Genomic DNA, 22,751 nt, shown 5'->3' with positions numbered 1-22,751 from the left:
CCATCCTTACCCGTAGAAAGCCCTTTCATCATCCCCAAACCCTAATCTTTTCCCTTTCCTTCCCAGCCCCCAAACCCTGCCCTCTGTACCTTTCTCACCACCCGCTTCCCTTCTCCTGTCATCCCCCTACCACCCGGGAAAAAAAGAGATTGCCCCCTCCTTCCACTAGCCCACCCTCCCACCCAAAGAACAACTTCTTCTGCGCAGCTTGTTTTCTAGGCAGCAGCGCTATTGTGATGTCATCGGGGGGCATTGTGACAAGCCGCCAGTGTTCCGTCTCTTCATGTTGTGCACTGTTCAAACCGAAAATACATCAACAGGCAGGCTACAGAAAAGCTTACTAACAAAGGTTAGAGAGGGGCTTTCTCAGAGGGCTTTTTACAGTTTGTCTATTCCCAATTAGCCGGTTTAGTATACTTAATGAAAGTACTAATTCTTTCATAGGCCGCCCATTCTTAGTATTTGACGTTCAGGTAACAACAGGTAACTTTATTTGGAGTGGAAGCAGAGAGATAACACCAGATGCCAATTGTAGATCCTCTCACACCTGTGGTCACTGCAGCATCTGACTCCACTTTGTCCAAAAGGGATCTATTCCATTCAATTACACATGATCTAGATTAGACTGACAACAAGATACTGCACGGGACATAGCAGAGTTGGTGAAGTTGAGTGGTGATGAGTTTGCTATTTGGATGAATAAAGCAAGTAAAAAGTGTGTTAGATAAAAATTCATTTCAATTCGCTAATCGGGCTAATATGAATCAGGTGAATCGAGTTCTGCTTTTGGAAACTGGGTTAAGAAGGGGTGCACCGTTCCTGGAGGTACTGCAATACCAGGTCAATGCGTGGAGTGGACAGAGCAAGCTCTTTTTCCATCTCCCTGTTCTAAAAATCCATTTAATATATGGTCCCCAGATAGGGGACGTATCAGATATTAAACTGATAAGAACAGATACTACACTTGATCTTAGCCAAAAGGCCGAGAAGCGATAACCAGAATTGGTTTGGGCCTCGAGTGGCACCCTGGCCTATGCCGGACACATCTTAGGGAGAGAGAGCGAGAGGGAGACAAACCCACGCCTACACAAGACATTTTGTCACCCAAGCCAACCCTTGAAAAGGCTGCTTTGCAGAGCAAAAACAAGAAGAATGGTGCGTTTTGCAGCCGCCGCCCACTGCAATGAATCTGAATAACTCCTCCTTTAGGGCGCAAGCAACTCCCCTCCCCCTTGCAGTCTTTCCAATTCACGATACAAAAAGACGGACAGGACAGGTTGCCTGACTTTCCGTCACTGCCACCCTTTGCCATCCTTACCCGTAGAAAGCCCTTTCATCATCCCCAAACCCTAATCTTTTCCCTTTCCTTCCCAGCCCCCAAACCCTGCCCTCTGTACCTTTCTCACCACCCGCTTCCCTTCTCCTGTCATCCCCCTACCACCCGGGAAAAAAAGAGATTGCCCCCTCCTTCCACTAGCCCACCCTCCCACCCAAAGAACAACTTCTTCTGCGCAGCTTGTTTTCTAGGCAGCAGCGCTATTGTGATGTCATCGGGGGGCATTGTGACAAGCCGCCAGTGTTCCGTCTCTTCATGTTGTGCACTGTTCAAACTGAAAATACATCAACAGGCAGGCTACAGAAAAGCTTACTAACAAAGGTTAGAGAGGGGCTTTCTCAGAGGGCTTTTTACAGTTTGTCTATTCCCAATTAGCCGGTTTAGTATACTTAATGAAAGTACTAATTCTTTCATAGGCCGCCCATTCTTAGTATTTGACGTTCAGGTAACAACAGGTAACTTTATTTGGAGTGGAAGCAGAGAGATAACACCAGATGCCAATTGTAGATCCTCTCACACCTGTGGTCACTGCAGCATCTGACTCCACTTTGTCCAAAAGGGATCTATTCCATTCAATTACACATGATCTAGATTAGACTGACAACAAGATACTGCACGGGACATAGCAGAGTTGGTGAAGTTGAGTGGTGATGAGTTTGCTATTTGGATGAATAAAGCAAGTAAAAAGTGTGTTAGATAAAAATTCATTTCAATTCGCTAATCGGGCTAATATGAATCAGGTGAATCGAGTTCTGCTTTTGGAAACTGGGTTAAGAAGGGGTGCACCGTTCCTGGAGGTACTGCAATACCAGGTCAATGCGTGGAGTGGACAGAGCAAGCTCTTTTTCCATCTCCCTGTTCTAAAAATCCATTTAATATATGGTCCCCAGATAGGGGACGTATCAGATATTAAACTGATAAGAACAGATACTACACTTGATCTTAGCCAAAAGGCCGAGAAGCGATAACCAGAATTGGTTTGGGCCTCGAGTGGCACCCTGGCCTATGCCGGACACATCTTAGGGAGAGAGAGCGGGAGGGAGACAAACCCACGCCTACACAAGACATTTTGTCACCCAAGCCAACCCTTGAAAAGGCTGCTTTGCAGAGCAAAAACAAGAAGAATGGTGCGTTTTGCAGCCGCCGCCCACTGCAATGAATCTGAATAACTCCTCCTTTAGGGCGCAAGCAACTCCCCTCCCCCTTGCAGTCTTTCCAATTCACGATACAAAAAGACGGACAGGACAGGTTGCCTGACTTTCCGTCACTGCCACCCTTTGCCATCCTTACCCGTAGAAAGCCCTTTCATCATCCCCAAACCCTAATCTTTTCCCTTTCCTTCCCAGCCCCCAAACCCTGCCCTCTGTACCTTTCTCACCACCCGCTTCCCTTCTCCTGTCATCCCCCTACCACCCGGGAAAAAAAGAGATTGCCCCCTCCTTCCACTAGCCCACCCTCCCACCCAAAGAACAACTTCTTCTGCGCAGCTTGTTTTCTAGGCAGCAGCGCTATTGTGATGTCATCGGGGGGCATTGTGACAAGCCGCCAGTGTTCCGTCTCTTCATGTTGTGCACTGTTCAAACCGAAAATACATCAACAGGCAGGCTACAGAAAAGCTTACTAACAAAGGTTAGAGAGGGGCTTTCTCAGAGGGCTTTTTACAGTTTGTCTATTCCCAATTAGCCGGTTTAGTATACTTAATGAAAGTACTAATTCTTTCATAGGCCGCCCATTCTTAGTATTTGACGTTCAGGTAACAACAGGTAACTTTATTTGGAGTGGAAGCAGAGAGATAACACCAGATGCCAATTGTAGATCCTCTCACACCTGTGGTCACTGCAGCATCTGACTCCACTTTGTCCAAAAGGGATCTATTCCATTCAATTACACATGATCTAGATTAGACTGACAACAAGATACTGCACGGGACATAGCAGAGTTGGTGAAGTTGAGTGGTGATGAGTTTGCTATTTGGATGAATAAAGCAAGTAAAAAGTGTGTTAGATAAAAATTCATTTCAATTCGCTAATCGGGCTAATATGAATCAGGTGAATCGAGTTCTGCTTTTGGAAACTGGGTTAAGAAGGGGTGCACCGTTCCTGGAGGTACTGCAATACCAGGTCAATGCGTGGAGTGGACAGAGCAAGCTCTTTTTCCATCTCCCTGTTCTAAAAATCCATTTAATATATGGTCCCCAGATAGGGGACGTATCAGATATTAAACTGATAAGAACAGATACTACACTTGATCTTAGCCAAAAGGCCGAGAAGCGATAACCAGAATTGGTTTGGGCCTCGAGTGGCACCCTGGCCTATGCCGGACACATCTTAGGGAGAGAGAGCGAGAGGGAGACAAACCCACGCCTACACAAGACATTTTGTCACCCAAGCCAACCCTTGAAAAGGCTGCTTTGCAGAGCAAAAACAAGAAGAATGGTGCGTTTTGCAGCCGCCGCCCACTGCAATGAATCTGAATAACTCCTCCTTTAGGGCGCAAGCAACTCCCCTCCCCCTTGCAGTCTTTCCAATTCACGATACAAAAAGACGGACAGGACAGGTTGCCTGACTTTCCGTCACTGCCACCCTTTGCCATCCTTACCCGTAGAAAGCCCTTTCATCATCCCCAAACCCTAATCTTTTCCCTTTCCTTCCCAGCCCCCAAACCCTGCCCTCTGTACCTTTCTCACCACCCGCTTCCCTTCTCCTGTCATCCCCCTACCACCCGGGAAAAAAAGAGATTGCCCCCTCCTTCCACTAGCCCACCCTCCCACCCAAAGAACAACTTCTTCTGCGCAGCTTGTTTTCTAGGCAGCAGCGCTATTGTGATGTCATCGGGGGGCATTGTGACAAGCCGCCAGTGTTCCGTCTCTTCATGTTGTGCACTGTTCAAACCGAAAATACATCAACAGGCAGGCTACAGAAAAGCTTACTAACAAAGGTTAGAGAGGGGCTTTCTCAGAGGGCTTTTTACAGTTTGTCTATTCCCAATTAGCCGGTTTAGTATACTTAATGAAAGTACTAATTCTTTCATAGGCCGCCCATTCTTAGTATTTGACGTTCAGGTAACAACAGGTAACTTTATTTGGAGTGGAAGCAGAGAGATAACACCAGATGCCAATTGTAGATCCTCTCACACCTGTGGTCACTGCAGCATCTGACTCCACTTTGTCCAAAAGGGATCTATTCCATTCAATTACACATGATCTAGATTAGACTGACAACAAGATACTGCACGGGACATAGCAGAGTTGGTGAAGTTGAGTGGTGATGAGTTTGCTATTTGGATGAATAAAGCAAGTAAAAAGTGTGTTAGATAAAAATTCATTTCAATTCGCTAATCGGGCTAATATGAATCAGGTGAATCGAGTTCTGCTTTTGGAAACTGGGTTAAGAAGGGGTGCACCGTTCCTGGAGGTACTGCAATACCAGGTCAATGCGTGGAGTGGACAGAGCAAGCTCTTTTTCCATCTCCCTGTTCTAAAAATCCATTTAATATATGGTCCCCAGATAGGGGACGTATCAGATATTAAACTGATAAGAACAGATACTACACTTGATCTTAGCCAAAAGGCCGAGAAGCGATAACCAGAATTGGTTTGGGCCTCGAGTGGCACCCTGGCCTATGCCGGACACATCTTAGGGAGAGAGAGCGAGAGGGAGACAAACCCACGCCTACACAAGACATTTTGTCACCCAAGCCAACCCTTGAAAAGGCTGCTTTGCAGAGCAAAAACAAGAAGAATGGTGCGTTTTGCAGCCGCCGCCCACTGCAATGAATCTGAATAACTCCTCCTTTAGGGCGCAAGCAACTCCCCTCCCCCCTTGCAGTCTTTCCAATTCACGATACAAAAAGACGGACAGGACAGGTTGCCTGACTTTCCGTCACTGCCACCCTTTGCCATCCTTACCCGTAGAAAGCCCTTTCATCATCCCCAAACCCTAATCTTTTCCCTTTCCTTCCCAGCCCCCAAACCCTGCCCTCTGTACCTTTCTCACCACCCGCTTCCCTTCTCCTGTCATCCCCCTACCACCCGGGAAAAAAAGAGATTGCCCCCTCCTTCCACTAGCCCACCCTCCCACCCAAAGAACAACTTCTTCTGCGCAGCTTGTTTTCTAGGCAGCAGCGCTATTGTGATGTCATCGGGGGGCATTGTGACAAGCCGCCAGTGTTCCGTCTCTTCATGTTGTGCACTGTTCAAACCGAAAATACATCAACAGGCAGGCTACAGAAAAGCTTACTAACAAAGGTTAGAGAGGGGCTTTCTCAGAGGGCTTTTTACAGTTTGTCTATTCCCAATTAGCCGGTTTAGTATACTTAATGAAAGTACTAATTCTTTCATAGGCCGCCCATTCTTAGTATTTGACGTTCAGGTAACAACAGGTAACTTTATTTGGAGTGGAAGCAGAGAGATAACACCAGATGCCAATTGTAGATCCTCTCACACCTGTGGTCACTGCAGCATCTGACTCCACTTTGTCCAAAAGGGATCTATTCCATTCAATTACACATGATCTAGATTAGACTGACAACAAGATACTGCACGGGACATAGCAGAGTTGGTGAAGTTGAGTGGTGATGAGTTTGCTATTTGGATGAATAAAGCAAGTAAAAAGTGTGTTAGATAAAAATTCATTTCAATTCGCTAATCGGGCTAATATGAATCAGGTGAATCGAGTTCTGCTTTTGGAAACTGGGTTAAGAAGGGGTGCACCGTTCCTGGAGGTACTGCAATACCAGGTCAATGCGTGGAGTGGACAGAGCAAGCTCTTTTTCCATCTCCCTGTTCTAAAAATCCATTTAATATATGGTCCCCAGATAGGGGACGTATCAGATATTAAACTGATAAGAACAGATACTACACTTGATCTTAGCCAAAAGGCCGAGAAGCGATAACCAGAATTGGTTTGGGCCTCGAGTGGCACCCTGGCCTATGCCGGACACATCTTAGGGAGAGAGAGCGAGAGGGAGACAAACCCACGCCTACACAAGACATTTTGTCACCCAAGCCAACCCTTGAAAAGGCTGCTTTGCAGAGCAAAAACAAGAAGAATGGTGCGTTTTGCAGCCGCCGCCCACTGCAATGAATCTGAATAACTCCTCCTTTAGGGCGCAAGCAACTCCCCTCCCCCTTGCAGTCTTTCCAATTCACGATACAAAAAGACGGACAGGACAGGTTGCCTGACTTTCCGTCACTGCCACCCTTTGCCATCCTTACCCGTAGAAAGCCCTTTCATCATCCCCAAACCCTAATCTTTTCCCTTTCCTTCCCAGCCCCCAAACCCTGCCCTCTGTACCTTTCTCACCACCCGCTTCCCTTCTCCTGTCATCCCCCTACCACCCGGGAAAAAAAGAGATTGCCCCCTCCTTCCACTAGCCCACCCTCCCACCCAAAGAACAACTTCTTCTGCGCAGCTTGTTTTCTAGGCAGCAGCGCTATTGTGATGTCATCGGGGGGCATTGTGACAAGCCGCCAGTGTTCCGTCTCTTCATGTTGTGCACTGTTCAAACCGAAAATACATCAACAGGCAGGCTACAGAAAAGCTTACTAACAAAGGTTAGAGAGGGGCTTTCTCAGAGGGCTTTTTACAGTTTGTCTATTCCCAATTAGCCGGTTTAGTATACTTAATGAAAGTACTAATTCTTTCATAGGCCGCCCATTCTTAGTATTTGACGTTCAGGTAACAACAGGTAACTTTATTTGGAGTGGAAGCAGAGAGATAACACCAGATGCCAATTGTAGATCCTCTCACACCTGTGGTCACTGCAGCATCTGACTCCACTTTGTCCAAAAGGGATCTATTCCATTCAATTACACATGATCTAGATTAGACTGACAACAAGATACTGCACGGGACATAGCAGAGTTGGTGAAGTTGAGTGGTGATGAGTTTGCTATTTGGATGAATAAAGCAAGTAAAAAGTGTGTTAGATAAAAATTCATTTCAATTCGCTAATCGGGCTAATATGAATCAGGTGAATCGAGTTCTGCTTTTGGAAACTGGGTTAAGAAGGGGTGCACCGTTCCTGGAGGTACTGCAATACCAGGTCAATGCGTGGAGTGGACAGAGCAAGCTCTTTTTCCATCTCCCTGTTCTAAAAATCCATTTAATATATGGTCCCCAGATAGGGGACGTATCAGATATTAAACTGATAAGAACAGATACTACACTTGATCTTAGCCAAAAGGCCGAGAAGCGATAACCAGAATTGGTTTGGGCCTCGAGTGGCACCCTGGCCTATGCCGGACACATCTTAGGGAGAGAGAGCGAGAGGGAGACAAACCCACGCCTACACAAGACATTTTGTCACCCAAGCCAACCCTTGAAAAGGCTGCTTTGCAGAGCAAAAACAAGAAGAATGGTGCGTTTTGCAGCCGCCGCCCACTGCAATGAATCTGAATAACTCCTCCTTTAGGGCGCAAGCAACTCCCCTCCCCCCTTGCAGTCTTTCCAATTCACGATACAAAAAGACGGACAGGACAGGTTGCCTGACTTTCCGTCACTGCCACCCTTTGCCATCCTTACCCGTAGAAAGCCCTTTCATCATCCCCAAACCCTAATCTTTTCCCTTTCCTTCCCAGCCCCCAAACCCTGCCCTCTGTACCTTTCTCACCACCCGCTTCCCTTCTCCTGTCATCCCCCTACCACCCGGGAAAAAAAGAGATTGCCCCCTCCTTCCACTAGCCCACCCTCCCACCCAAAGAACAACTTCTTCTGCGCAGCTTGTTTTCTAGGCAGCAGCGCTATTGTGATGTCATCGGGGGGCATTGTGACAAGCCGCCAGTGTTCCGTCTCTTCATGTTGTGCACTGTTCAAACCGAAAATACATCAACAGGCAGGCTACAGAAAAGCTTACTAACAAAGGTTAGAGAGGGGCTTTCTCAGAGGGCTTTTTACAGTTTGTCTATTCCCAATTAGCCGGTTTAGTATACTTAATGAAAGTACTAATTCTTTCATAGGCCGCCCATTCTTAGTATTTGACGTTCAGGTAACAACAGGTAACTTTATTTGGAGTGGAAGCAGAGAGATAACACCAGATGCCAATTGTAGATCCTCTCACACCTGTGGTCACTGCAGCATCTGACTCCACTTTGTCCAAAAGGGATCTATTCCATTCAATTACACATGATCTAGATTAGACTGACAACAAGATACTGCACGGGACATAGCAGAGTTGGTGAAGTTGAGTGGTGATGAGTTTGCTATTTGGATGAATAAAGCAAGTAAAAAGTGTGTTAGATAAAAATTCATTTCAATTCGCTAAGCGGGCTAATATGAATCAGGTGAATCGAGTTCTGCTTTTGGAAACTGGGTTAAGAAGGGGTGCACCGTTCCTGGAGGTACTGCAATACCAGGTCAATGCGTGGAGTGGACAGAGCAAGCTCTTTTTCCATCTCCCTGTTCTAAAAATCCATTTAATATATGGTCCCCAGATAGGGGACGTATCAGATATTAAACTGATAAGAACAGATACTACACTTGATCTTAGCCAAAAGGCCGAGAAGCGATAACCAGAATTGGTTTGGGCCTCGAGTGGCACCCTGGCCTATGCCGGACACATCTTAGGGAGAGAGAGCGAGAGGGAGACAAACCCACGCCTACACAAGACATTTTGTCACCCAAGCCAACCCTTGAAAAGGCTGCTTTGCAGAGCAAAAACAAGAAGAATGGTGCGTTTTGCAGCCGCCGCCCACTGCAATGAATCTGAATAACTCCTCCTTTAGGGCGCAAGCAACTCCCCTCCCCCTTGCAGTCTTTCCAATTCACGATACAAAAAGACGGACAGGACAGGTTGCCTGACTTTCCGTCACTGCCACCCTTTGCCATCCTTACCCGTAGAAAGCCCTTTCATCATCCCCAAACCCTAATCTTTTCCCTTTCCTTCCCAGCCCCCAAACCCTGCCCTCTGTACCTTTCTCACCACCCGCTTCCCTTCTCCTGTCATCCCCCTACCACCCGGGAAAAAAAGAGATTGCCCCCTCCTTCCACTAGCCCACCCTCCCACCCAAAGAACAACTTCTTCTGCGCAGCTTGTTTTCTAGGCAGCAGCGCTATTGTGATGTCATCGGGGGGCATTGTGACAAGCCGCCAGTGTTCCGTCTCTTCATGTTGTGCACTGTTCAAACCGAAAATACATCAACAGGCAGGCTACAGAAAAGCTTACTAACAAAGGTTAGAGAGGGGCTTTCTCAGAGGGCTTTTTACAGTTTGTCTATTCCCAATTAGCCGGTTTAGTATACTTAATGAAAGTACTAATTCTTTCATAGGCCGCCCATTCTTAGTATTTGACGTTCAGGTAACAACAGGTAACTTTATTTGGAGTGGAAGCAGAGAGATAACACCAGATGCCAATTGTAGATCCTCTCACACCTGTGGTCACTGCAGCATCTGACTCCACTTTGTCCAAAAGGGATCTATTCCATTCAATTACACATGATCTAGATTAGACTGACAACAAGATACTGCACGGGACATAGCAGAGTTGGTGAAGTTGAGTGGTGATGAGTTTGCTATTTGGATGAATAAAGCAAGTAAAAAGTGTGTTAGATAAAAATTCATTTCAATTCGCTAATCGGGCTAATATGAATCAGGTGAATCGAGTTCTGCTTTTGGAAACTGGGTTAAGAAGGGGTGCACCGTTCCTGGAGGTACTGCAATACCAGGTCAATGCGTGGAGTGGACAGAGCAAGCTCTTTTTCCATCTCCCTGTTCTAAAAATCCATTTAATATATGGTCCCCAGATAGGGGACGTATCAGATATTAAACTGATAAGAACAGATACTACACTTGATCTTAGCCAAAAGGCCGAGAAGCGATAACCAGAATTGGTTTGGGCCTCGAGTGGCACCCTGGCCTATGCCGGACACATCTTAGGGAGAGAGAGCGAGAGGGAGACAAACCCACGCCTACACAAGACATTTTGTCACCCAAGCCAACCCTTGAAAAGGCTGCTTTGCAGAGCAAAAACAAGAAGAATGGTGCGTTTTGCAGCCGCCGCCCACTGCAATGAATCTGAATAACTCCTCCTTTAGGGCGCAAGCAACTCCCCTCCCCCTTGCAGTCTTTCCAATTCACGATACAAAAAGACGGACAGGACAGGTTGCCTGACTTTCCGTCACTGCCACCCTTTGCCATCCTTACCCGTAGAAAGCCCTTTCATCATCCCCAAACCCTAATCTTTTCCCTTTCCTTCCCAGCCCCCAAACCCTGCCCTCTGTACCTTTCTCACCACCCGCTTCCCTTCTCCTGTCATCCCCCTACCACCCGGGAAAAAAAGAGATTGCCCCCTCCTTCCACTAGCCCACCCTCCCACCCAAAGAACAACTTCTTCTGCGCAGCTTGTTTTCTAGGCAGCAGCGCTATTGTGATGTCATCGGGGGGCATTGTGACAAGCCGCCAGTGTTCCGTCTCTTCATGTTGTGCACTGTTCAAACCGAAAATACATCAACAGGCAGGCTACAGAAAAGCTTACTAACAAAGGTTAGAGAGGGGCTTTCTCAGAGGGCTTTTTACAGTTTGTCTATTCCCAATTAGCCGGTTTAGTATACTTAATGAAAGTACTAATTCTTTCATAGGCCGCCCATTCTTAGTATTTGACGTTCAGGTAACAACAGGTAACTTTATTTGGAGTGGAAGCAGAGAGATAACACCAGATGCCAATTGTAGATCCTCTCACACCTGTGGTCACTGCAGCATCTGACTCCACTTTGTCCAAAAGGGATCTATTCCATTCAATTACACATGATCTAGATTAGACTGACAACAAGATACTGCACGGGACATAGCAGAGTTGGTGAAGTTGAGTGGTGATGAGTTTGCTATTTGGATGAATAAAGCAAGTAAAAAGTGTGTTAGATAAAAATTCATTTCAATTCGCTAAGCGGGCTAATATGAATCAGGTGAATCGAGTTCTGCTTTTGGAAACTGGGTTAAGAAGGGGTGCACCGTTCCTGGAGGTACTGCAATACCAGGTCAATGCGTGGAGTGGACAGAGCAAGCTCTTTTTCCATCTCCCTGTTCTAAAAATCCATTTAATATATGGTCCCCAGATAGGGGACGTATCAGATATTAAACTGATAAGAACAGATACTACACTTGATCTTAGCCAAAAGGCCGAGAAGCGATAACCAGAATTGGTTTGGGCCTCGAGTGGCACCCTGGCCTATGCCGGACACATCTTAGGGAGAGAGAGCGAGAGGGAGACAAACCCACGCCTACACAAGACATTTTGTCACCCAAGCCAACCCTTGAAAAGGCTGCTTTGCAGAGCAAAAACAAGAAGAATGGTGCGTTTTGCAGCCGCCGCCCACTGCAATGAATCTGAATAACTCCTCCTTTAGGGCGCAAGCAACTCCCCTCCCCCTTGCAGTCTTTCCAATTCACGATACAAAAAGACGGACAGGACAGGTTGCCTGACTTTCCGTCACTGCCACCCTTTGCCATCCTTACCCGTAGAAAGCCCTTTCATCATCCCCAAACCCTAATCTTTTCCCTTTCCTTCCCAGCCCCCAAACCCTGCCCTCTGTACCTTTCTCACCACCCGCTTCCCTTCTCCTGTCATCCCCCTACCACCCGGGAAAAAAAGAGATTGCCCCCTCCTTCCACTAGCCCACCCTCCCACCCAAAGAACAACTTCTTCTGCGCAGCTTGTTTTCTAGGCAGCAGCGCTATTGTGATGTCATCGGGGGGCATTGTGACAAGCCGCCAGTGTTCCGTCTCTTCATGTTGTGCACTGTTCAAACCGAAAATACATCAACAGGCAGGCTACAGAAAAGCTTACTAACAAAGGTTAGAGAGGGGCTTTCTCAGAGGGCTTTTTACAGTTTGTCTATTCCCAATTAGCCGGTTTAGTATACTTAATGAAAGTACTAATTCTTTCATAGGCCGCCCATTCTTAGTATTTGACGTTCAGGTAACAACAGGTAACTTTATTTGGAGTGGAAGCAGAGAGATAACACCAGATGCCAATTGTAGATCCTCTCACACCTGTGGTCACTGCAGCATCTGACTCCACTTTGTCCAAAAGGGATCTATTCCATTCAATTACACATGATCTAGATTAGACTGACAACAAGATACTGCACGGGACATAGCAGAGTTGGTGAAGTTGAGTGGTGATGAGTTTGCTATTTGGATGAATAAAGCAAGTAAAAAGTGTGTTAGATAAAAATTCATTTCAATTCGCTAATCGGGCTAATATGAATCAGGTGAATCGAGTTCTGCTTTTGGAAACTGGGTTAAGAAGGGGTGCACCGTTCCTGGAGGTACTGCAATACCAGGTCAATGCGTGGAGTGGACAGAGCAAGCTCTTTTTCCATCTCCCTGTTCTAAAAATCCATTTAATATATGGTCCCCAGATAGGGGACGTATCAGATATTAAACTGATAAGAACAGATACTACACTTGATCTTAGCCAAAAGGCCGAGAAGCGATAACCAGAATTGGTTTGGGCCTCGAGTGGCACCCTGGCCTATGCCGGACACATCTTAGGGAGAGAGAGCGAGAGGGAGACAAACCCACGCCTACACAAGACATTTTGTCACCCAAGCCAACCCTTGAAAAGGCTGCTTTGCAGAGCAAAAACAAGAAGAATGGTGCGTTTTGCAGCCGCCGCCCACTGCAATGAATCTGAATAACTCCTCCTTTAGGGCGCAAGCAACTCCCCTCCCCCTTGCAGTCTTTCCAATTCACGATACAAAAAGACGGACAGGACAGGTTGCCTGACTTTCCGTCACTGCCACCCTTTGCCATCCTTACCCGTAGAAAGCCCTTTCATCATCCCCAAACCCTAATCTTTTCCCTTTCCTTCCCAGCCCCCAAACCCTGCCCTCTGTACCTTTCTCACCACCCGCTTCCCTTCTCCTGTCATCCCCCTACCACCCGGGAAAAAAAGAGATTGCCCCCTCCTTCCACTAGCCCACCCTCCCACCCAAAGAACAACTTCTTCTGCGCAGCTTGTTTTCTAGGCAGCAGCGCTATTGTGATGTCATCGGGGGGCATTGTGACAAGCCGCCAGTGTTCCGTCTCTTCATGTTGTGCACTGTTCAAACCGAAAATACATCAACAGGCAGGCTACAGAAAAGCTTACTAACAAAGGTTAGAGAGGGGCTTTCTCAGAGGGCTTTTTACAGTTTGTCTATTCCCAATTAGCCGGTTTAGTATACTTAATGAAAGTACTAATTCTTTCATAGGCCGCCCATTCTTAGTATTTGACGTTCAGGTAACAACAGGTAACTTTATTTGGAGTGGAAGCAGAGAGATAACACCAGATGCCAATTGTAGATCCTCTCACACCTGTGGTCACTGCAGCATCTGACTCCACTTTGTCCAAAAGGGATCTATTCCATTCAATTACACATGATCTAGATTAGACTGACAACAAGATACTGCACGGGACATAGCAGAGTTGGTGAAGTTGAGTGGTGATGAGTTTGCTATTTGGATGAATAAAGCAAGTAAAAAGTGTGTTAGATAAAAATTCATTTCAATTCGCTAATCGGGCTAATATGAATCAGGTGAATCGAGTTCTGCTTTTGGAAACTGGGTTAAGAAGGGGTGCACCGTTCCTGGAGGTACTGCAATACCAGGTCAATGCGTGGAGTGGACAGAGCAAGCTCTTTTTCCATCTCCCTGTTCTAAAAATCCATTTAATATATGGTCCCCAGATAGGGGACGTATCAGATATTAAACTGATAAGAACAGATACTACACTTGATCTTAGCCAAAAGGCCGAGAAGCGATAACCAGAATTGGTTTGGGCCTCGAGTGGCACCCTGGCCTATGCCGGACACATCTTAGGGAGAGAGAGCGAGAGGGAGACAAACCCACGCCTACACAAGACATTTTGTCACCCAAGCCAACCCTTGAAAAGGCTGCTTTGCAGAGCAAAAACAAGAAGAATGGTGCGTTTTGCAGCCGCCGCCCACTGCAATGAATCTGAATAACTCCTCCTTTAGGGCGCAAGCAACTCCCCTCCCCCTTGCAGTCTTTCCAATTCACGATACAAAAAGACGGACAGGACAGGTTGCCTGACTTTCCGTCACTGCCACCCTTTGCCATCCTTACCCGTAGAAAGCCCTTTCATCATCCCCAAACCCTAATCTTTTCCCTTTCCTTCCCAGCCCCCAAACCCTGCCCTCTGTACCTTTCTCACCACCCGCTTCCCTTCTCCTGTCATCCCCCTACCACCCGGGAAAAAAAGAGATTGCCCCCTCCTTCCACTAGCCCACCCTCCCACCCAAAGAACAACTTCTTCTGCGCAGCTTGTTTTCTAGGCAGCAGCGCTATTGTGATGTCATCGGGGGGCATTGTGACAAGCCGCCAGTGTTCCGTCTCTTCATGTTGTGCACTGTTCAAACCGAAAATACATCAACAGGCAGGCTACAGAAAAGCTTACTAACAAAGGTTAGAGAGGGGCTTTCTCAGAGGGCTTTTTACAGTTTGTCTATTCCCAATTAGCCGGTTTAGTATACTTAATGAAAGTACTAATTCTTTCATAGGCCGCCCATTCTTAGTATTTGACGTTCAGGTAACAACAGGTAACTTTATTTGGAGTGGAAGCAGAGAGATAACACCAGATGCCAATTGTAGATCCTCTCACACCTGTGGTCACTGCAGCATCTGACTCCACTTTGTCCAAAAGGGATCTATTCCATTCAATTACACATGATCTAGATTAGACTGACAACAAGATACTGCACGGGACATAGCAGAGTTGGTGAAGTTGAGTGGTGATGAGTTTGCTATTTGGATGAATAAAGCAAGTAAAAAGTGTGTTAGATAAAAATTCATTTCAATTCGCTAATCGGGCTAATATGAATCAGGTGAATCGAGTTCTGCTTTTGGAAACTGGGTTAAGAAGGGGTGCACCGTTCCTGGAGGTACTGCAATACCAGGTCAATGCGTGGAGTGGACAGAGCAAGCTCTTTTTCCATCTCCCTGTTCTAAAAATCCATTTAATATATGGTCCCCAGATAGGGGACGTATCAGATATTAAACTGATAAGAACAGATACTACACTTGATCTTAGCCAAAAGGCCGAGAAGCGATAACCAGAATTGGTTTGGGCCTCGAGTGGCACCCTGGCCTATGCCGGACACATCTTAGGGAGAGAGAGCGAGAGGGAGACAAACCCACGCCTACACAAGACATTTTGTCACCCAAGCCAACCCTTGAAAAGGCTGCTTTGCAGAGCAAAAACAAGAAGAATGGTGCGTTTTGCAGCCGCCGCCCACTGCAATGAATCTGAATAACTCCTCCTTTAGGGCGCAAGCAACTCCCCTCCCCCTTGCAGTCTTTCCAATTCACGATACAAAAAGACGGACAGGACAGGTTGCCTGACTTTCCGTCACTGCCACCCTTTGCCATCCTTACCCGTAGAAAGCCCTTTCATCATCCCCAAACCCTAATCTTTTCCCTTTCCTTCCCAGCCCCCAAACCCTGCCCTCTGTACCTTTCTCACCACCCGCTTCCCTTCTCCTGTCATCCCCCTACCACCCGGGAAAAAAAGAGATTGCCCCCTCCTTCCACTAGCCCACCCTCCCACCCAAAGAACAACTTCTTCTGCGCAGCTTGTTTTCTAGGCAGCAGCGCTATTGTGATGTCATCGGGGGGCATTGTGACAAGCCGCCAGTGTTCCGTCTCTTCATGTTGTGCACTGTTCAAACCGAAAATACATCAACAGGCAGGCTACAGAAAAGCTTACTAACAAAGGTTAGAGAGGGGCTTTCTCAGAGGGCTTTTTACAGTTTGTCTATTCCCAATTAGCCGGTTTAGTATACTTAATGAAAGTACTAATTCTTTCATAGGCCGCCCATTCTTAGTATTTGACGTTCAGGTAACAACAGGTAACTTTATTTGGAGTGGAAGCAGAGAGATAACACCAGATGCCAATTGTAGATCCTCTCACACCTGTGGTCACTGCAGCATCTGACTCCACTTTGTCCAAAAGGGATCTATTCCATTCAATTACACATGATCTAGATTAGACTGACAACAAGATACTGCACGGGACATAGCAGAGTTGGTGAAGTTGAGTGGTGATGAGTTTGCTATTTGGATGAATAAAGCAAGTAAAAAGTGTGTTAGATAAAAATTCATTTCAATTCGCTAATCGGGCTAATATGAATCAGGTGAATCGAGTTCTGCTTTTGGAAACTGGGTTAAGAAGGGGTGCACCGTTCCTGGAGGTACTGCAATACCAGGTCAATGCGTGGAGTGGACAGAGCAAGCTCTTTTTCCATCTCCCTGTTCTAAAAATCCATTTAATATATGGTCCCCAGATAGGGGACGTATCAGATATTAAACTGATAAGAACAGATACTACACTTGATCTTAGCCAAAAGGCCGAGAAGCGATAACCAGAATTGGTTTGGGCCTCGAGTGGCACCCTGGCCTATGCCGGACACATCTTAGGGAGAGAGAGCGAGAGGGAGACAAACCCACGCCTACACAAGACATTTTGTCACCCAAGCCAACCCTTGAAAAGGCTGCTTTGCAGAGCAAAAACAAGAAGAATGGTGCGTTTTGCAGCCGCCGCCCACTGCAATGAATCTGAATAACTCCTCCTTTAGGGCGCAAGCAACTCCCCTCCCCCTTGCAGTCTTTCCAATTCACGATACAAAAAGACGGACAGGACAGGTTGCCTGACTTTCCGTCACTGCCACCCTTTGCCATCCTTACCCGTAGAAAGCCCTTTCATCATCCCCAAACCCTAATCTTTTCCCTTTCCTTCCCAGCCCCCAAACCCTGCCCTCTGTACCTTTCTCACCACCCGCTTCCCTTCTCCTGTCATCCCCCTACCACCCGGGAAAAAAAGAGATTGCCCCCTCCTTCCACTAGCCCACCCTCCCACCCAAAGAACAACTTCTTCTGCGCAGCTTGTTTTCTAGGCATCAGCGCTATTGTGATGTCATCGGGGGGCATTGTGACAAGCCGCCAGTGTTCCGTCTCTTCATGTTGTGCACTGTTCAAACCAAAAATACATCAACAGGCAGGCTACAGAAAAGCTTACTAACAAAGGTTAGAGAGGGGCTTTCTCAGAGGGCTTTTTACAGTTTGTCTATTCCCAATTAGCCGGTTTAGTATACTTAATGAAAGTACTAATTCTTTCATAGGCCGCCCATTCTTAGTATTTGACGTTCAGGTAACAACAGGTAACTTTATTTGGAGTGGAAGCAGAGAGATAACACCAGATGCCAATTGTAGATCCTCTCACACCTGTGGTCACTGCAGCATCTGACTCCACTTTGTCCAAAAGGGATCTATTCCATTCAATTACACATGATCTAGATTAGACTGACAACAAGATACTGCACGGGACATAGCAGAGTTGGTGAAGTTGAGTGGTGATGAGTTTGCTATTTGGATGAATAAAGCAAGTAAAAAGTGTGTTAGATAAAAATTCATTTCAATTCGCTAATCGGGCTAATATGAATCAGGTGAATCGAGTTCTGCTTTTGGAAACTGGGTTAAGAAGGGGTGCACCGTTCCTGGAGGTACTGCAATACCAGGTCAATGCGTGGAGTGGACAGAGCAAGCTCTTTTTCCATCTCCCTGTTCTAAAAATGCATTTAATATATGGTCCCCAGATAGGGGACGTATCAGATATTAAACTGATAAGAACAGATACTACACTTGATCTTAGCCAAAAGGCCGAGAAGCGATAACCAGAATTGGTTTGGGCCTCGAGTGGCACCCTGGCCTATGCCGGACACATCTTAGGGAGAGAGAGCGAGAGGGAGACAAACCCACGCCTACACAAGACATTTTGTCACCCAAGCCAACCCTTGAAAAGGCTGCTTTGCAGAGCAAAAACAAGAAGAATGGTGCATTTTGCAGCCGCCGCCCACTGCAATGAATCTGAATAACTCCTCCTTTAGGGCGCAAGCAACTCCCCTCCCCCTTGCAGTCTTTCCAATTCACGATACAAAAAGACGGACAGGACAGGTTGCCTGACTTTCCGTCACTGCCACCCTTTGCCATCCTTACCCGTAGAAAGCCCTTTCATCATCCCCAAACCCTAATCTTTTCCCTTTCCTTCCCAGCCCCCAAACCCTGCCCTCTGTACCTTTCTCACCACCCGCTTCCCTTCTCCTGTCATCCCCCTACCACCCGGGAAAAAAAGAGATTGCCCCCTCCTTCCACTAGCCCACCCTCCCACCCAAAGAACAACTTCTTCTGCGCAGCTTGTTTTCTAGGCAGCAGCGCTATTGTGATGTCATCGGGGGGCATTGTGACAAGCCGCCAGTGTTCCGTCTCTTCATGTTGTGCACTGTTCAAACCGAAAATACATCAACAGGCAGGCTACAGAAAAGCTTACTAACAAAGGTTAGAGAGGGGCTTTCTCAGAGGGCTTTTTACAGTTTGTCTATTCCCAATTAGCCGGTTTAGTATACTTAATGAAAGTACTAATTCTTTCATAGGCCGCCCATTCTTAGTATTTGACGTTCAGGTAACAACAGGTAACTTTATTTGGAGTGGAAGCAGAGAGATAACACCAGATGCCAATTGTAGATCCTCTCACACCTGTGGTCACTGCAGCATCTGACTCCACTTTGTCCAAAAGGGATCTATTCCATTCAATTACACATGATCTAGATTAGACTGACAACAAGATACTGCACGGGACATAGCAGAGTTGGTGAAGTTGAGTGGTGATGAGTTTGCTATTTGGATGAATAAAGCAAGTAAAAAGTGTGTTAGATAAAAATTCATTTCAATTCGCTAATCGGGCTAATATGAATCAGGTGAATCGAGTTCTGCTTTTGGAAACTGGGTTAAGAAGGGGTGCACCGTTCCTGGAGGTACTGCAATACCAGGTCAATGCGTGGAGTGGACAGAGCAAGCTCTTTTTCCATCTCCCTGTTCTAAAAATCCATTTAATATATGGTCCCCAGATAGGGGACGTATCAGATATTAAACTGATAAGAACAGATACTACACTTGATCTTAGCCAAAAGGCCGAGAAGCGATAACCAGAATTGGTTTGGGCCTCGAGTGGCACCCTGGCCTATGCCGGACACATCTTAGGGAGAGAGAGCGAGAGGGAGACAAACCCACGCCTACACAAGACATTTTGTCACCCAAGCCAACCCTTGAAAAGGCTGCTTTGCAGAGCAAAAACAAGAAGAATGGTGCGTTTTGCAGCCGCCGCCCACTGCAATGAATCTGAATAACTCCTCCTTTAGGGCGCAAGCAACTCCCCTCCCCCTTGCAGTCTTTCCAATTCACGATACAAAAAGACGGACAGGACAGGTTGCCTGACTTTCCGTCACTGCCACCCTTTGCCATCCTTACCCGTAGAAAGCCCTTTCATCATCCCCAAACCCTAATCTTTTCCCTTTCCTTCCCAGCCCCCAAACCCTGCCCTCTGTACCTTTCTCACCACCCGCTTCCCTTCTCCTGTCATCCCCCTACCACCCGGGAAAAAAAGAGATTGCCCCCTCCTTCCACTAGCCCACCCTCCCACCCAAAGAACAACTTCTTCTGCGCAGCTTGTTTTCTAGGCAGCAGCGCTATTGTGATGTCATCGGGGGGCATTGTGACAAGCCGCCAGTGTTCCGTCTCTTCATGTTGTGCACTGTTCAAACCGAAAATACATCAACAGGCAGGCTACAGAAAAGCTTACTAACAAAGGTTAGAGAGGGGCTTTCTCAGAGGGCTTTTTACAGTTTGTCTATTCCCAATTAGCCGGTTTAGTATACTTAATGAAAGTACTAATTCTTTCATAGGCCGCCCATTCTTAGTATTTGACGTTCAGGTAACAACAGGTAACTTTATTTGGAGTGGAAGCAGAGAGATAACACCAGATGCCAATTGTAGATCCTCTCACACCTGTGGTCACTGCAGCATCTGACTCCACTTTGTCCAAAAGGGATCTATTCCATTCAATTACACATGATCTAGATTAGACTGACAACAAGATACTGCACGGGACATAGCAGAGTTGGTGAAGTTGAGTGGTGATGAGTTTGCTATTTGGATGAATAAAGCAAGTAAAAAGTGTGTTAGATAAAAATTCATTTCAATTCGCTAATCGGGCTAATATGAATCAGGTGAATCGAGTTCTGCTTTTGGAAACTGGGTTAAGAAGGGGTGCACCGTTCCTGGAGGTACTGCAATACCAGGTCAATGCGTGGAGTGGACAGAGCAAGCTCTTTTTCCATCTCCCTGTTCTAAAAATCCATTTAATATATGGTCCCCAGATAGGGGACGTATCAGATATTAAACTGATAAGAACAGATACTACACTTGATCTTAGCCAAAAGGCCGAGAAGCGATAACCAGAATTGGTTTGGGCCTCGAGTGGCACCCTGGCCTATGCCGGACACATCTTAGGGAGAGAGAGCGAGAGGGAGACAAACCCACGCCTACACAAGACATTTTGTCACCCAAGCCAACCCTTGAAAAGGCTGCTTTGCAGAGCAAAAACAAGAAGAATGGTGCGTTTTGCAGCCGCCGCCCACTGCAATGAATCTGAATAACTCCTCCTTTAGGGCGCAAGCAACTCCCCTCCCCCTTGCAGTCTTTCCAATTCACGATACAAAAAGACGGACAGGACAGGTTGCCTGACTTTCCGTCACTGCCACCCTTTGCCATCCTTACCCGTAGAAAGCCCTTTCATCATCCCCAAACCCTAATCTTTTCCCTTTCCTTCCCAGCCCCCAAACCCTGCCCTCTGTACCTTTCTCACCACCCGCTTCCCTTCTCCTGTCATCCCCCTACCACCCGGGAAAAAAAGAGATTGCCCCCACCTTCCACTAGCCCACCCTCCCACCCAAAGAACAACTTCTTCTGCGCAGCTTGTTTTCTAGGCAGCAGCGCTATTGTGATGTCATCGGGGGGCATTGTGACAAGCCGCCAGTGTTCCGTCTCTTCATGTTGTGCACTGTTCAAACCGAAAATACATCAACAGGCAGGCTACAGAAAAGCTTACTAACAAAGGTTAGAGAGGGGCTTTCTCAGAGGGCTTTTTACAGTTTGTCTATTCCCAATTAGCCGGTTTAGTATACTTAATGAAAGTACTAATTCTTTCATAGGCCGCCCATTCTTAGTATTTGACGTTCAGGTAACAACAGGTAACTTTATTTGGAGTGGAAGCAGAGAGATAACACCAGATGCCAATTGTAGATCCTCTCACACCTGTGGTCACTGCAGCATCTGACTCCACTTTGTCCAAAAGGGATCTATTCCATTCAATTACACATGATCTAGATTAGACTGACAACAAGATACTGCACGGGACATAGCAGAGTTGGTGAAGTTGAGTGGTGATGAGTTTGCTATTTGGATGAATAAAGCAAGTAAAAAGTGTGTTAGATAAAAATTCATTTCAATTCGCTAATCGGGCTAATATGAATCAGGTGAATCGAGTTCTGCTTTTGGAAACTGGGTTAAGAAGGGGTGCACCGTTCCTGGAGGTACTGCAATACCAGGTCAATGCGTGGAGTGGACAGAGCAAGCTCTTTTTCCATCTCCCTGTTCTAAAAATCCATTTAATATATGGTCCCCAGATAGGGGACGTATCAGATATTAAACTGATAAGAACAGATACTACACTTGATCTTAGCCAAAAGGCCGAGAAGCGATAACCAGAATTGGTTTGGGCCTCGAGTGGCACCCTGGCCTATGCCGGACACATCTTAGGGAGAGAGAGCGAGAGGGAGACAAACCCACGCCTACACAAGACATTTTGTCACCCAAGCCAACCCTTGAAAAGGCTGCTTTGCAGAGCAAAAACAAGAAGAATGGTGCGTTTTGCAGCCGCCGCCCACTGCAATGAATCTGAATAACTCCTCCTTTAGGGCGCAAGCAACTCCCCTCCCCCTTGCAGTCTTTCCAATTCACGATACAAAAAGACGGACAGGACAGGTTGCCTGACTTTCCGTCACTGCCACCCTTTGCCATCCTTACCCGTAGAAAGCCCTTTCATCATCCCCAAACCCTAATCTTTTCCCTTTCCTTCCCAGCCCCCAAACCCTGCCCTCTGTACCTTTCTCACCACCCGCTTCCCTTCTCCTGTCATCCCCCTACCACCCGGGAAAAAAAGAGATTGCCCCCTCCTTCCACTAGCCCACCCTCCCACCCAAAGAACAACTTCTTCTGCGCAGCTTGTTTTCTAGGCAGCAGCGCTATTGTGATGTCATCGGGGGGCATTGTGACAAGCCGCCAGTGTTCCGTCTCTTCATGTTGTGCACTGTTCAAACCGAAAATACATCAACAGGCAGGCTACAGAAAAGCTTACTAACAAAGGTTAGAGAGGGGCTTTCTCAGAGGGCTTTTTACAGTTTGTCTATTCCCAATTAGCCGGTTTAGTATACTTAATGAAAGTACTAATTCTTTCATAGGCCGCCCATTCTTAGTATTTGACGTTCAGGTAACAACAGGTAACTTTATTTGGAGTGGAAGCAGAGAGA

General features: G+C 46.7%; 17 non-coding genes across 17 annotated transcripts; all 17 read right to left on the bottom strand.

Moving 5' to 3' along the window:
* Positions 1-803: 803 nt before the first annotated feature.
* Positions 804-994, bottom strand: LOC142262152 (U2 spliceosomal RNA). Its single transcript, XR_012729602.1, has one exon. It is a non-coding gene; the product is annotated as a U2 spliceosomal RNA (small nuclear RNA).
* Positions 995-2,111: 1,117 nt separating this feature from the next.
* LOC142262151 (U2 spliceosomal RNA) lies at positions 2,112-2,302 on the bottom strand. Its single transcript, XR_012729601.1, has one exon. It is a non-coding gene; the product is annotated as a U2 spliceosomal RNA (small nuclear RNA).
* Positions 2,303-3,419: 1,117 nt separating this feature from the next.
* On the bottom strand, positions 3,420-3,610 carry LOC142262150 (U2 spliceosomal RNA). The gene has a single exon (XR_012729600.1). It is a non-coding gene; the product is annotated as a U2 spliceosomal RNA (small nuclear RNA).
* Positions 3,611-4,727: 1,117 nt separating this feature from the next.
* LOC142262147 (U2 spliceosomal RNA) lies at positions 4,728-4,918 on the bottom strand. Its single transcript, XR_012729598.1, has one exon. It is a non-coding gene; the product is annotated as a U2 spliceosomal RNA (small nuclear RNA).
* A 1,118-nt stretch (positions 4,919-6,036) lies between these two features.
* LOC142262146 (U2 spliceosomal RNA) lies at positions 6,037-6,227 on the bottom strand. The gene has a single exon (XR_012729597.1). It is a non-coding gene; the product is annotated as a U2 spliceosomal RNA (small nuclear RNA).
* A 1,117-nt stretch (positions 6,228-7,344) lies between these two features.
* Positions 7,345-7,535, bottom strand: LOC142262145 (U2 spliceosomal RNA). The gene has a single exon (XR_012729596.1). It is a non-coding gene; the product is annotated as a U2 spliceosomal RNA (small nuclear RNA).
* Positions 7,536-8,653: 1,118 nt separating this feature from the next.
* Positions 8,654-8,844, bottom strand: LOC142262144 (U2 spliceosomal RNA). Its single transcript, XR_012729595.1, has one exon. It is a non-coding gene; the product is annotated as a U2 spliceosomal RNA (small nuclear RNA).
* A 1,117-nt stretch (positions 8,845-9,961) lies between these two features.
* On the bottom strand, positions 9,962-10,152 carry LOC142262143 (U2 spliceosomal RNA). The gene has a single exon (XR_012729594.1). It is a non-coding gene; the product is annotated as a U2 spliceosomal RNA (small nuclear RNA).
* Positions 10,153-11,269: 1,117 nt separating this feature from the next.
* LOC142262142 (U2 spliceosomal RNA) lies at positions 11,270-11,460 on the bottom strand. Its single transcript, XR_012729593.1, has one exon. It is a non-coding gene; the product is annotated as a U2 spliceosomal RNA (small nuclear RNA).
* Positions 11,461-12,577: 1,117 nt separating this feature from the next.
* Positions 12,578-12,768, bottom strand: LOC142262141 (U2 spliceosomal RNA). The gene has a single exon (XR_012729592.1). It is a non-coding gene; the product is annotated as a U2 spliceosomal RNA (small nuclear RNA).
* Positions 12,769-13,885: 1,117 nt separating this feature from the next.
* LOC142262140 (U2 spliceosomal RNA) lies at positions 13,886-14,076 on the bottom strand. The gene has a single exon (XR_012729591.1). It is a non-coding gene; the product is annotated as a U2 spliceosomal RNA (small nuclear RNA).
* Positions 14,077-15,193: 1,117 nt separating this feature from the next.
* Positions 15,194-15,384, bottom strand: LOC142262139 (U2 spliceosomal RNA). The gene has a single exon (XR_012729590.1). It is a non-coding gene; the product is annotated as a U2 spliceosomal RNA (small nuclear RNA).
* A 1,117-nt stretch (positions 15,385-16,501) lies between these two features.
* On the bottom strand, positions 16,502-16,692 carry LOC142262138 (U2 spliceosomal RNA). Its single transcript, XR_012729589.1, has one exon. It is a non-coding gene; the product is annotated as a U2 spliceosomal RNA (small nuclear RNA).
* A 1,117-nt stretch (positions 16,693-17,809) lies between these two features.
* On the bottom strand, positions 17,810-18,000 carry LOC142262267 (U2 spliceosomal RNA). The gene has a single exon (XR_012729706.1). It is a non-coding gene; the product is annotated as a U2 spliceosomal RNA (small nuclear RNA).
* A 1,117-nt stretch (positions 18,001-19,117) lies between these two features.
* Positions 19,118-19,308, bottom strand: LOC142262135 (U2 spliceosomal RNA). The gene has a single exon (XR_012729587.1). It is a non-coding gene; the product is annotated as a U2 spliceosomal RNA (small nuclear RNA).
* Positions 19,309-20,425: 1,117 nt separating this feature from the next.
* On the bottom strand, positions 20,426-20,616 carry LOC142262134 (U2 spliceosomal RNA). The gene has a single exon (XR_012729586.1). It is a non-coding gene; the product is annotated as a U2 spliceosomal RNA (small nuclear RNA).
* Positions 20,617-21,733: 1,117 nt separating this feature from the next.
* LOC142262133 (U2 spliceosomal RNA) lies at positions 21,734-21,924 on the bottom strand. The gene has a single exon (XR_012729585.1). It is a non-coding gene; the product is annotated as a U2 spliceosomal RNA (small nuclear RNA).
* Between the last annotated feature and the right edge of the window lie 827 nt (positions 21,925-22,751).

Source organism: Anomaloglossus baeobatrachus, unplaced genomic scaffold, assembly GCF_048569485.1.
Source record: "Anomaloglossus baeobatrachus isolate aAnoBae1 unplaced genomic scaffold, aAnoBae1.hap1 Scaffold_243, whole genome shotgun sequence".
Lineage (NCBI taxonomy): Eukaryota > Metazoa > Chordata > Amphibia > Anura > Aromobatidae > Anomaloglossus > Anomaloglossus baeobatrachus.
Note: the sequence above shows the minus strand (reverse complement) of the source record. Positions and strands in the feature narration are given on the sequence as shown.